The sequence below is a fragment of the Brassica oleracea genome, chromosome C3 (genome assembly GCF_000695525.1).
Source record: "Brassica oleracea var. oleracea cultivar TO1000 chromosome C3, BOL, whole genome shotgun sequence".
NCBI classification, from domain to species: Eukaryota; Viridiplantae; Streptophyta; class Magnoliopsida; order Brassicales; family Brassicaceae; genus Brassica; species Brassica oleracea.
The window spans coordinates 58478833-58488475 of NC_027750.1; the positions used below are offsets into that span (position 1 = coordinate 58478833).

The 9643-nt window shown below is 34.1% G+C and overlaps 1 long non-coding RNA gene across 1 annotated transcript in view; it reads left to right on the forward strand.

The window, feature by feature from the left end:
• The first annotated feature begins 5704 nt into the window (after nt 1-5704).
• LOC106333029 overlaps nt 5705-9643 on the forward strand; it is an 11771-nt gene continuing 7832 nt past the window's right edge. The window contains exons 1-4 of the long non-coding RNA XR_001268262.1: nt 5705-5959; nt 6056-6299; nt 6385-6575; nt 6679-6797. This is a non-coding gene — a long non-coding RNA (uncharacterized LOC106333029). The remainder of the gene's footprint in view (nt 5960-6055; nt 6300-6384; nt 6576-6678; nt 6798-9643) is intronic.

Here is a 9643-nt window from a genome sequence, read left to right on the forward strand (position 1 = left end):
GCTAGATCGTTTGATGTCTTCGAGTTCATCTTAGTTTTTTTCGGCTTTTTAAAACTTTCGGAATGTTTTTTTTTCTATTTCGGTTTGTATAAATTTTAAACTTTCTGAATATTTTTTTTCTATTTCGGTTTGTATGAATTTAAATTATATAATATTATTAGTTTTAAATTTCTGATTTTTTAAATTTATTAATATAAAAAATATATAAAAATGCAAAATTAATTCGTTTTTAAAATTGGTATATACCGACGGACAATGGTCGTCGGAATAAACCGACGGACAAATATCCGTCGGAATGTACCGACGAACCAATTTTCGTCGGTATATTCCGACGACCATTGTCCGTCGGTATATTCCGACGCCCAAAGTTCGTCGGAATACACCGAGGAATCCACTACGTCAGAATTCTCCGAGGAACGTTCTCTGTCGGTAGATAGTTTTTCCGATGAACTCTGGTCTCGTGTGTCCGCATCGTAATATCGTCGGAAGTTCGTCAGAATGACGTTTCTCGGTATTCGTCAGAAACTCGTCGGAAGTTCTGACGAAATTCCGACGAATTTTTTTTTCCGACAAAACGATACCGACGGACAGGTTCGTCGGAATCGGTCTATTCCGACGAATTTCCGACGATTTCGGCTATCAGATTCCCCCTGTTTTCTTCTAGTGTTTCTGGGTGCTTGGAAAAGATTTATGTGTGCTAAACAAGTTATCTCACTTGTTGAAACTATGAAATTGAGATTTTTTCCAGATCTGTTCGTCCAGACGACTTACAGGTAAATCTTCTGGCTATAGACGACTTACCTGGAAGTCGTCTGGTCAATGCAGAGGTTAGTTTTGCATTTGACCGGAATGTATCAGAAATTTGACTTTTCCTGGACAACTTACAAGTTCGTCGTCCAGTAGAAAATTAAAAAAAATATATTTTTTTTCTAGACGACTTACATGTAAGTCGTCTCAGGTTAGTTTTGCAATTGAAATATTAAAAAAAAAAAGATTTTTTTTTCTAGACGACTTACACGGAAGTCGTCCATCTGACGACTTACATGTAAGTCGTCCTGGATTTTATTCCGAGATTCTGGTCAAACCTTGCTTATCTTAGACGACTTACAGGTTAGTCGTCTAGGAAAAAACCTCGAGACGACTAACGTGTAAGTCGTCTAGATAAAAACAATTTTTTTGTTTAATAATTCAATTGAAAAACTAACCTGAGACGACTTACAAGTTAGTCGTCTAGAAAAAACAAAATATTATTTTTTTAATTTTCTACAAGACGATCTAACTTGTAAGTCGTCCTGGAAAAGTTAAATTTCTGACACATTCCGGTCAAATGCAAAACTAACTTGTTTTCCCTAGACGACGATTTTTTTTAATCAAACAAAGGTGGACGACTAACCTGTAAGTCGTCTAGGTTAAAAATCAATTGCAAAACTAACCTAAATGGACGACTTCCTAGAAGTCGTCCAGACGACCTCTGTGGAAGTCGTCTGCGTCAATGTTTAATAAACTTCATTTTCTCTTAACATATAAAGAATTTTTAATATTTTTTTGTTAATTCATGTATATTAGTCAATATTAGGGCTACTGAATAAAATTTATAACTTAATTGGTGATATTTATGAGGTTACCAACATTCCCGTTAATTAAAGTTTCTAACTGATCCGAGAAGACTTATGTGGAAGTCTTCTACGCTAGTTTTTAAGTCTTCTATGCTAGTTTTTGAATAACTTGTATATTTAAGTGATAAGTAACTTCAAGATATGTAAAACTCATATTTTCAAAATATGTTTTCTCCCTTAGTTTTACTAAATTTGACTAAGTTTTTCAACACAAACTTGTAAAAAATGTGATATACTTTGACTAGTTACTATTGTTTATTTTCATCTCTTAAGTATTATTGTTATAGACACCAATGATGATTATTGTTATGAGTTGGAAGAAGGGTTAAAATGCTTCTTAAAATGTTGTATCAATATGAGGCTACCAACATTCTTGTTTATTAAGATGAGAAGAAGACCATTGGAGTTTATTATTGCATATGGGAGATCCAAAGATAAAAAAAGGCTATTGAAGTATATTATTTCATTGATTTGTAATTGTATAAACACATTGTTAGCACATATATTACATCTTGGGAAACATTATTACTGATTTTACAAAAAAATTCACAACAAAAAGATTAGACATGCAAATAAAAAAACAGAGCACAAACAAAACTTTTATAGATCATTCATCTACAAAGACAAGCTTGGACTCTACTTGATATGGAAGAAGACTTCGTAAGAAGACTTCTTGGAAGTCGTCTGGAAGACTTCGTGGAAGTCGTCTGGAAGACTTCCTGGAAGTCGTCTGGAAGACTTCCTAGCGCATTATATTTTAGACGACTAACAGGTAAGTCGTCCCAGAAGTCTTCCACATCTGAAAAACTTGCATATCAAATCCAGATCTGAAAAACCTTCATATCAAAAAACGTTCAAATGGCTTAAAAACAGAGAAAATGAGTGGAAGATTAAATAAATCTACCTTTATAGAACACACAAAAATACATATCTAAAATTAATAGATCTACCTTTAAATGAGTGGAAGATGCGAACCATCTGATTAAAAACCTGCAAAAAAAAAGATAGATTATTGAGAAAGACATGAGACAAAACTGAAAAACTCATATAAAGTTTGGTGTTTTTAATTCAAAGAGGTTAGAGTGTGGTTGGAGAGTTTTAGTTTGGGAAAAAAAGTTAAGAACTTTATACAACAGAAAATTACCAAATGAAGAAAAATCAGACATAAAAACTTACCAAAACGCTCAGATCTGTTATGAAAGGGAGAGACATAGGAGACTGGCGGTGGAAGTCGTCTAGCGCATTATATTTTAGACGACTAACAGGTAAGTCATCCCAGACGTCTTCCAGATCTGAAAAACCTGCATATCCAAATCCAGATCTGAAAAACCTGTATATCCAAAAACGTTTAAATAGCTTCAAAAAGGAGAAAATGAGTGGAAGATTAGATAAATCTACTTTTATAAAACACATAATACATATCTAAAATTGATAGATCTACCTTTAAATGAGTGGAAGATGAGAACCATGTGATGAAAAACCTGCAAAAACAAGATAAATTAGTGAGAAAGACATGAGACAAAAACAATAAATTGATATAAAGCTTAGGTTTTATAAGTTCAAAGAGATTAGAAAGAGGTTGAAGAGTTTTAGAATGATGAACATTGCATTTTTGTTGCAGCCATTTGAGAGAAAGAGAGAGAGAATGTGTAAATTTTTCTTTATATAGGGAGACAAAAAATCCAATTAGGTTAAATATTTTTGATACAGACAACTTCCTAGACGACTTACTTGTAAGTCACCCTGAAGACTTTAATATTTTTAGGCGGAAACTAAAATATTTTTAGCGGGAAACTAAAATAGAAGACTTCTTAGATGACTTACAAGTAAGTTGTCTGGTTTAAATTATTTAAGAGGGAAAATAACTTTTAAAAAAATTTAGGCGGGAATATTTGGACGACTTACATGTAAGTCGTCTGGTTTAAATTATTCACTAGACGACTTACAAGTTAGTCGTCTACACCCTAAACACAACCCCTAAACTTAATTAACTAACTAAACACTTCATAAAATCAAATTAAACTTCAAAAGTGTTTACTATACACAAAAATAAACACTTATAGGTAAAAATTTAATTTTTCAAAAAACATTCAAGCTTTCCAAAATCTAACCCTAAGAATACATACAATACTACAACATATGTTGTCAAACCATAAAACCAAAAAATATCATGATTAACTACTTTCACTCATCTATGCTGAAAACTATTCAATTTTATTATATCTTAATTTACATTACTTAAAACTGTTTATAATTACATGATTTAAATTTTTCATTCGTCAAAATATTTTTTTAAAATTTATAAATTATTTTTAAGATCAACTACACCAGACGACTTCAAGCATCTCATATGACTCAGACGACTTATTCTGGCTATATTCGTAAAAATGGCTTATGTTTTTTTGTTTGGTCACAAAGAGCTGGCTGTAATTTCACAAGGTTTTTAAGTTAGTTTTGCATTTGATTCAAGTTTGGGTATATTTTTACAATTAAAGTCAAGTTTTGAGTCATATTTTGTAAATCTCCTATTTTAATACCAATATATAGCTATGTGGAGATTATAAAGTAGTATATCTTTCGTAAAAATATAAAAAAAGTAATAAAAAGTGAAAAATCAAGGAACAATTGCTAGTGGCGACTGACTTTCATTTTCAACGAACCAAATCACAAGTTTATAATGGTTTATACATTTTGGCGCTATTATAATCCGTGTGGCATCCACTATGACCGCAAGGAAATAAACAGAAGACAACAAGAAAATGTAAGCTGATATACAAGAACACCAGTTACCAAAACATTAAAACAAGAAAAGTGCAAAACGATATGATGTTCTGAAACCCAATTTTTTTTCGATTATTAACAAAAAAAAACAAAATATTAAAATAGCTGACGTGATAAAATATCAAAGACAATACATAATTATGAATTTAATGACCAATGGTCTTCAGAAAACAAGTTTTTGACCAATTTAAAGACGTCTGGTGGTAAGTAGGAGCTCTGAGGTCGATAACACACTAATGTCCTGTCACGTGACCAATTTGTAAAATATCTTGCCTAAGATGCAGGCAAATGCTCCTTTTTGATGTGTCTCTAACGTTTTAAGTCAAAGTATCCTATTTAATTCATAATTGACATCTACCTTTTTGGCTCTATTTTTCTTTGTCATGTTTATTACTTGAATCTGATTACTTAATGTACCAGGACAAACAATATTGTTAAATAATTGATTTTCATTTTGCCCATACTTTTAAGAAAATCCAGTTTCAATTTGCTCATAACTACTTAATATATAAAATAGCTACCAATTTTATAGATAATTTTGCATTCGTTTCAACGAAACAATTATTGAATTTGTGAACTTTTTGGCCAACTTCACAACAACATAAGTTTTTGTTTTGAATTTCTTCCGTGAAGCAAGTATATAATTTTTTTAATAATAAATATTTGGAAAAAGAATTCAATTGAGTGGTTTGTTTAATATTCCATTAATATTTTATGTCATGAGATCTAGAGTTTGATTAAGTAATATTAAATTTATTATTATTTATAAATACTAACTATAGTAAAACTATTTAAGGATTTTAATGTGGTATAAAAAATGTCAAAACATGAAGTTCTTAGTTCAGTGTAGTATATGTGAAACTATCAGACATAATTCCTTTTAAGATAATCAAATAATTTATTACAGTTACTCTTAAAAATAATTTTACAAATTATAATAAAATAATGAATTAGTTTCAAAATAAGTGTAAATTTGATATGTCATACTAATATTTATCTCTATAATATTATTTAAAAAACCAGTCTTTATGTGCTTATTTCACGTTACTTCTTACAATAGTCATTTACAAAATTATCCCTAGTAATTTAATTTTCTACCTAATTGAGATACTAAAATTATATATTATTATTACTTCATAAATTTTTAATTAGGAATTAATTTCTTTTCTCTTTCTATTCCTTTTTAAAAATTCACATAAATAATAAAAAGTAAATATCTATAAACGTGAAATATATAAATTTTATATAGGAAATGTATTTTAATTTTAATGGTCCAGGACAAGAGAGCCTTAAGCCCAAGAAGGGAAGTAAGCATTGGGGAGGTCGAAGGTCTCCATCACGCGGAAGAGGCGCGATGAACCTGCGGAGACAGAAACGTTAGTTATGTAAGCCACTGTTGCATCATAGATGAAGAGAGTCTCGGGTTTGAGTCCCTGTAGCTAAGGATCGGATCCCTTATATGCCGATAAATAAGAGTCTGAAGAGCATCAGCCGATCAGAAGGAGCTACGGTGAAGACGATTATTGCGTTCTTGCCAAGTCCAGAATATGCAGCTTTTCCAGGTAAATAGTATGAGTCTTCCTATCCAGTTACGACTATGAAGTGATTGCAACTGATTGACAGTCATGTCCCATTGCTGTTCAAAAACTAACCCGCAGCGCTGCACCATGGAGGACCAGAGAGACCAAGAGTAAGGGCATACGAAGAGTAGATGATCTCGCGACTCTGGTGATGAGTTACAAAGCAGACAGTTAGGTGGGGTTTGAAGGCCCCATCTCAGTAATCTATCTCTTGTTGGACACCTATTTAGGACGAACAGCTAAGAGAAAACAAATGCTTAGGAATGCCTCCCTTGATCCAGACGATCTGTTCCCATGGCACCACAGCTCCTTGACCAGATAGGTGAGCATATACCTGACCCGTTGAGTATTTCATTGAAACTGCACCGTCAAGCTCCCACTCATAATAATCTTCATCCGCTGTCAAGTGAACTGTTGTTAGAAAACATGGAGCTGCAGTTGAATCTCTGACCAGGGTTGAGGAAGCGTCCAGTGGTTATCCCTATATAACGATGAGACAGTGGCATTTTCCGTGATCCCAAGAGAGAAGGTCGATTCTTGAGCAAGGAAAGTTCTAAGGGAGCCAAACGTTGACCAGTTATCAGTCCAAAAACGACATGTATTACCATTCCCAATCCTCAATTTGATCCAGTTGTATATTTCACCCCTCAACTTTAGCAATTTATTAACTAACCAAGAGTTTCTCGTGCTTCGTTGAATAGTCCAGAAGGAGTTTAGATCACCATTGAGTATTGTATCCTTGAACCAAGCCACCCAGATCGAGCCAGATTGGAAAAACAGGAGCCAAATCAGCTTCAACATACATGCTTTAGTCGAAGTTGTAAGATCCCGAACACCCAGTCCTCCTTCCTTTTTTGGCTTTGTGATACCACTCAAATTACCCTAAGGAGTGAATTACTCTCTCAAATAAGAGGTTCAGTTGCAGTACTTACGGATCGAATCCACAAGGAGCTAAAGAACCTATTAAATCTAGTCAAATTATTAATTCTAAGTGTTTGTTGTTTTATAGTTTACAAGTAAATAGCAATCCTAATTGAGCAAGTCTATTGCTCGACTAACAAGATGATTGGGGGTGTAACTTATTGGAAGATATTAGATGCAGGGTTTCTATTCAGGTGTTGGAGATTATAATCCTATTGATGCCTAATAGTTGCATGCATGATATATTAGAGCTCAACTCCTTAATCACAGTGATCAGCGATGGCAATGTTTCACTGGTTAACTAACTAGATCTTGGATCTCAACTGTAATCAATCGATGAATATCACAACTTAGCAAATCTATAGTTGGGGCTAATCTCTCTAACCTATTTGAACCCTGAATCTAACAAGTGAACTAATCAGACATAGCTAAGCAATTCATGACATAAAATATAGATAAAAAATGCATATAATAGAATGAATGAATCAATGGAGTTCCAATCACAAATCTCTCTATGATTTTCTCTCCTAAAACTCTCTGCTGAAAATAAGAATACAATGGTGGCCAAAAGCTCTCTTCCCTCCTAACACTTAGGAAAGTATATAACTATTAGGTTAAAAACTCGCCAGGGGTAATCTTGTAATTTGGTGAAGCCTTGGGTTTAAAGTCGGCTGGAACCAAGTCGCGCATCTCGCGTCTCGACATCAATCGTTGGTACAGGATGTACATCGATCGATCATAATCTTCAATCGTCGAGGCTTCTCTTCTGTATCGATCGACGGCACTGGATGTGCGTCGAACGATTGCTTCTTCTTCGTACCGACCTCTAATGGTCAGCTCAGATGAAATCTCTTTTAAGTTTCTAAATGCTCCATAATCATCACTTTACTCCATGATACTCCTGAACCCGAAAACATACCTAATAGGATAGAATATATAATATATAGATAGTAAAACACTTATATACCATGGATGAAAATGGGTCAAATCCATGGTATATCACAACCTAATGAGAAACCTAAATATAATAGTAAGGATTACTTAGACATATTCATGGAACACATAGTTATGATGGTCTGAATAATACTTAAATAAAATGAGTAAATAGAGTAAGCAACAAAATGAATGAAAGCAAGGGAGTTCAAGATCTTCTCTGTTTTGCAGTTCAAGATCTTCTCTATCTCTCCAATTCTAAGCTCTCCCCTTTCAATGGTGGCTTCTTGCTTCCTCCAAATTAGGTGTAAGAAGGTCTCTAGGCAAGTCTGCCCGATCACATGATGCAAGGATTTTCAGACAAATAACTGAAATTACAGGTAAAAGTTAGTTCTTAAATTCTCTCTCTCTAATTTCTCTCTTGAGTCAAAGTCTGCTTATATCGCAAGATCAGTGACCAAGATTGGACAGACTTCTATGAATCAAGACTTAATGGTGGTTGCCACCAATCCCTGTTCACTTCTTTTTGACATATATCCAAGAATTCTTTATGAAGCGAGCCTTGAAGATTGCCGCCTCCAAGTCCCGTTCGAATTCTTTTATTGGAATCTTTATGAATCAAGCCTTAATGGTTTTAGCCACCAAGTCCTGTTCAGATTCCTTCTAACTAAATCCTAAGTCCTAATTAAGTGATAAATTTCAGATTTTTTTTGTTTTTTTTTTTTTTTTTAGATAAAAACTAACTAACTACTCTAGGGTCGAAATAGAGAAAGGAAATGTGATAAATGAATCTACACAAGGCGTTACTTTCCAGACTTGTCTGAAGAATCCGATCCCATGTATAACAAGCCCCAAGACAAGCGATTATCTCAGGTTTAGTATTGGAGGTCAGCTTTGGTTCCTTCAAACAATCAAGGCAAGTGTGTATAGTTGACAGGTTGATTCACTTTAGCATTTTTAGTACAATCTGCAATCAGTAAATCTAGAATGGTGCTAAAGAGTGGTTAGACATTCAAGTATAAATCAATAATATGATCATAGTCTCTTTCACATAGCTAAGCATAATTTATTAAAAATCTTTTTATAAGAGTCAAAATAAATTATATCAGTAAACCTCCCCCCAGACTTAAATTACATTGTCCCAGTGTAACACAGTCGGAGTTATGGTGGAAACTAAATCATAAGTACTCAATGTAACAAGTTAGGAAGATAAACCTGACCGGAGTGGGAATCGATCGATGTGCATCGGTATGCATCGATCGTCGTATGTGATTGTAGGTCGATCGATGTCGATGTCTCGTCCACGGTCGATATGGTGATCATCCTACTTGGGTCTTGCAATAAATATATCGATCGATGTGGCTGGTTGTTGGTCCTTCTTGCGAATGGTGTCCAAATCTTGCTGTAGCAGATCAATTCTCGTGCTTAACCAGTCCACGTTGTTGTTGAGGGTGTTGTATACGTCATTAATCTTCGTGTTGATGTATGCGATCTCCTATTCATCCTTCTTATCTGCCAAACTTTCCGGTCCTGCAGGAATCTGGGATGTTTGTGGCTTGACGTCGATCAATGTTTCTTTGTTGGCGTCGATCGATGGTGATGTCGTAGCTTCTTTCTCAGGAATGTGCTGCATACTCTCAATCTCTGTCCTCATCTGTGCCATACTTCTGAAAAACTCATTGTAACCTCTGTCCAAAGGTTGATAAGTGTCATCTACCAATGTCTTGAGTTCATCTCCTAGTTTTTCCTGAGCTCCACAAATACCAGTCACCATCTCATTAATCTCATCCTTGGTGTAGATCTCTGGTGCCA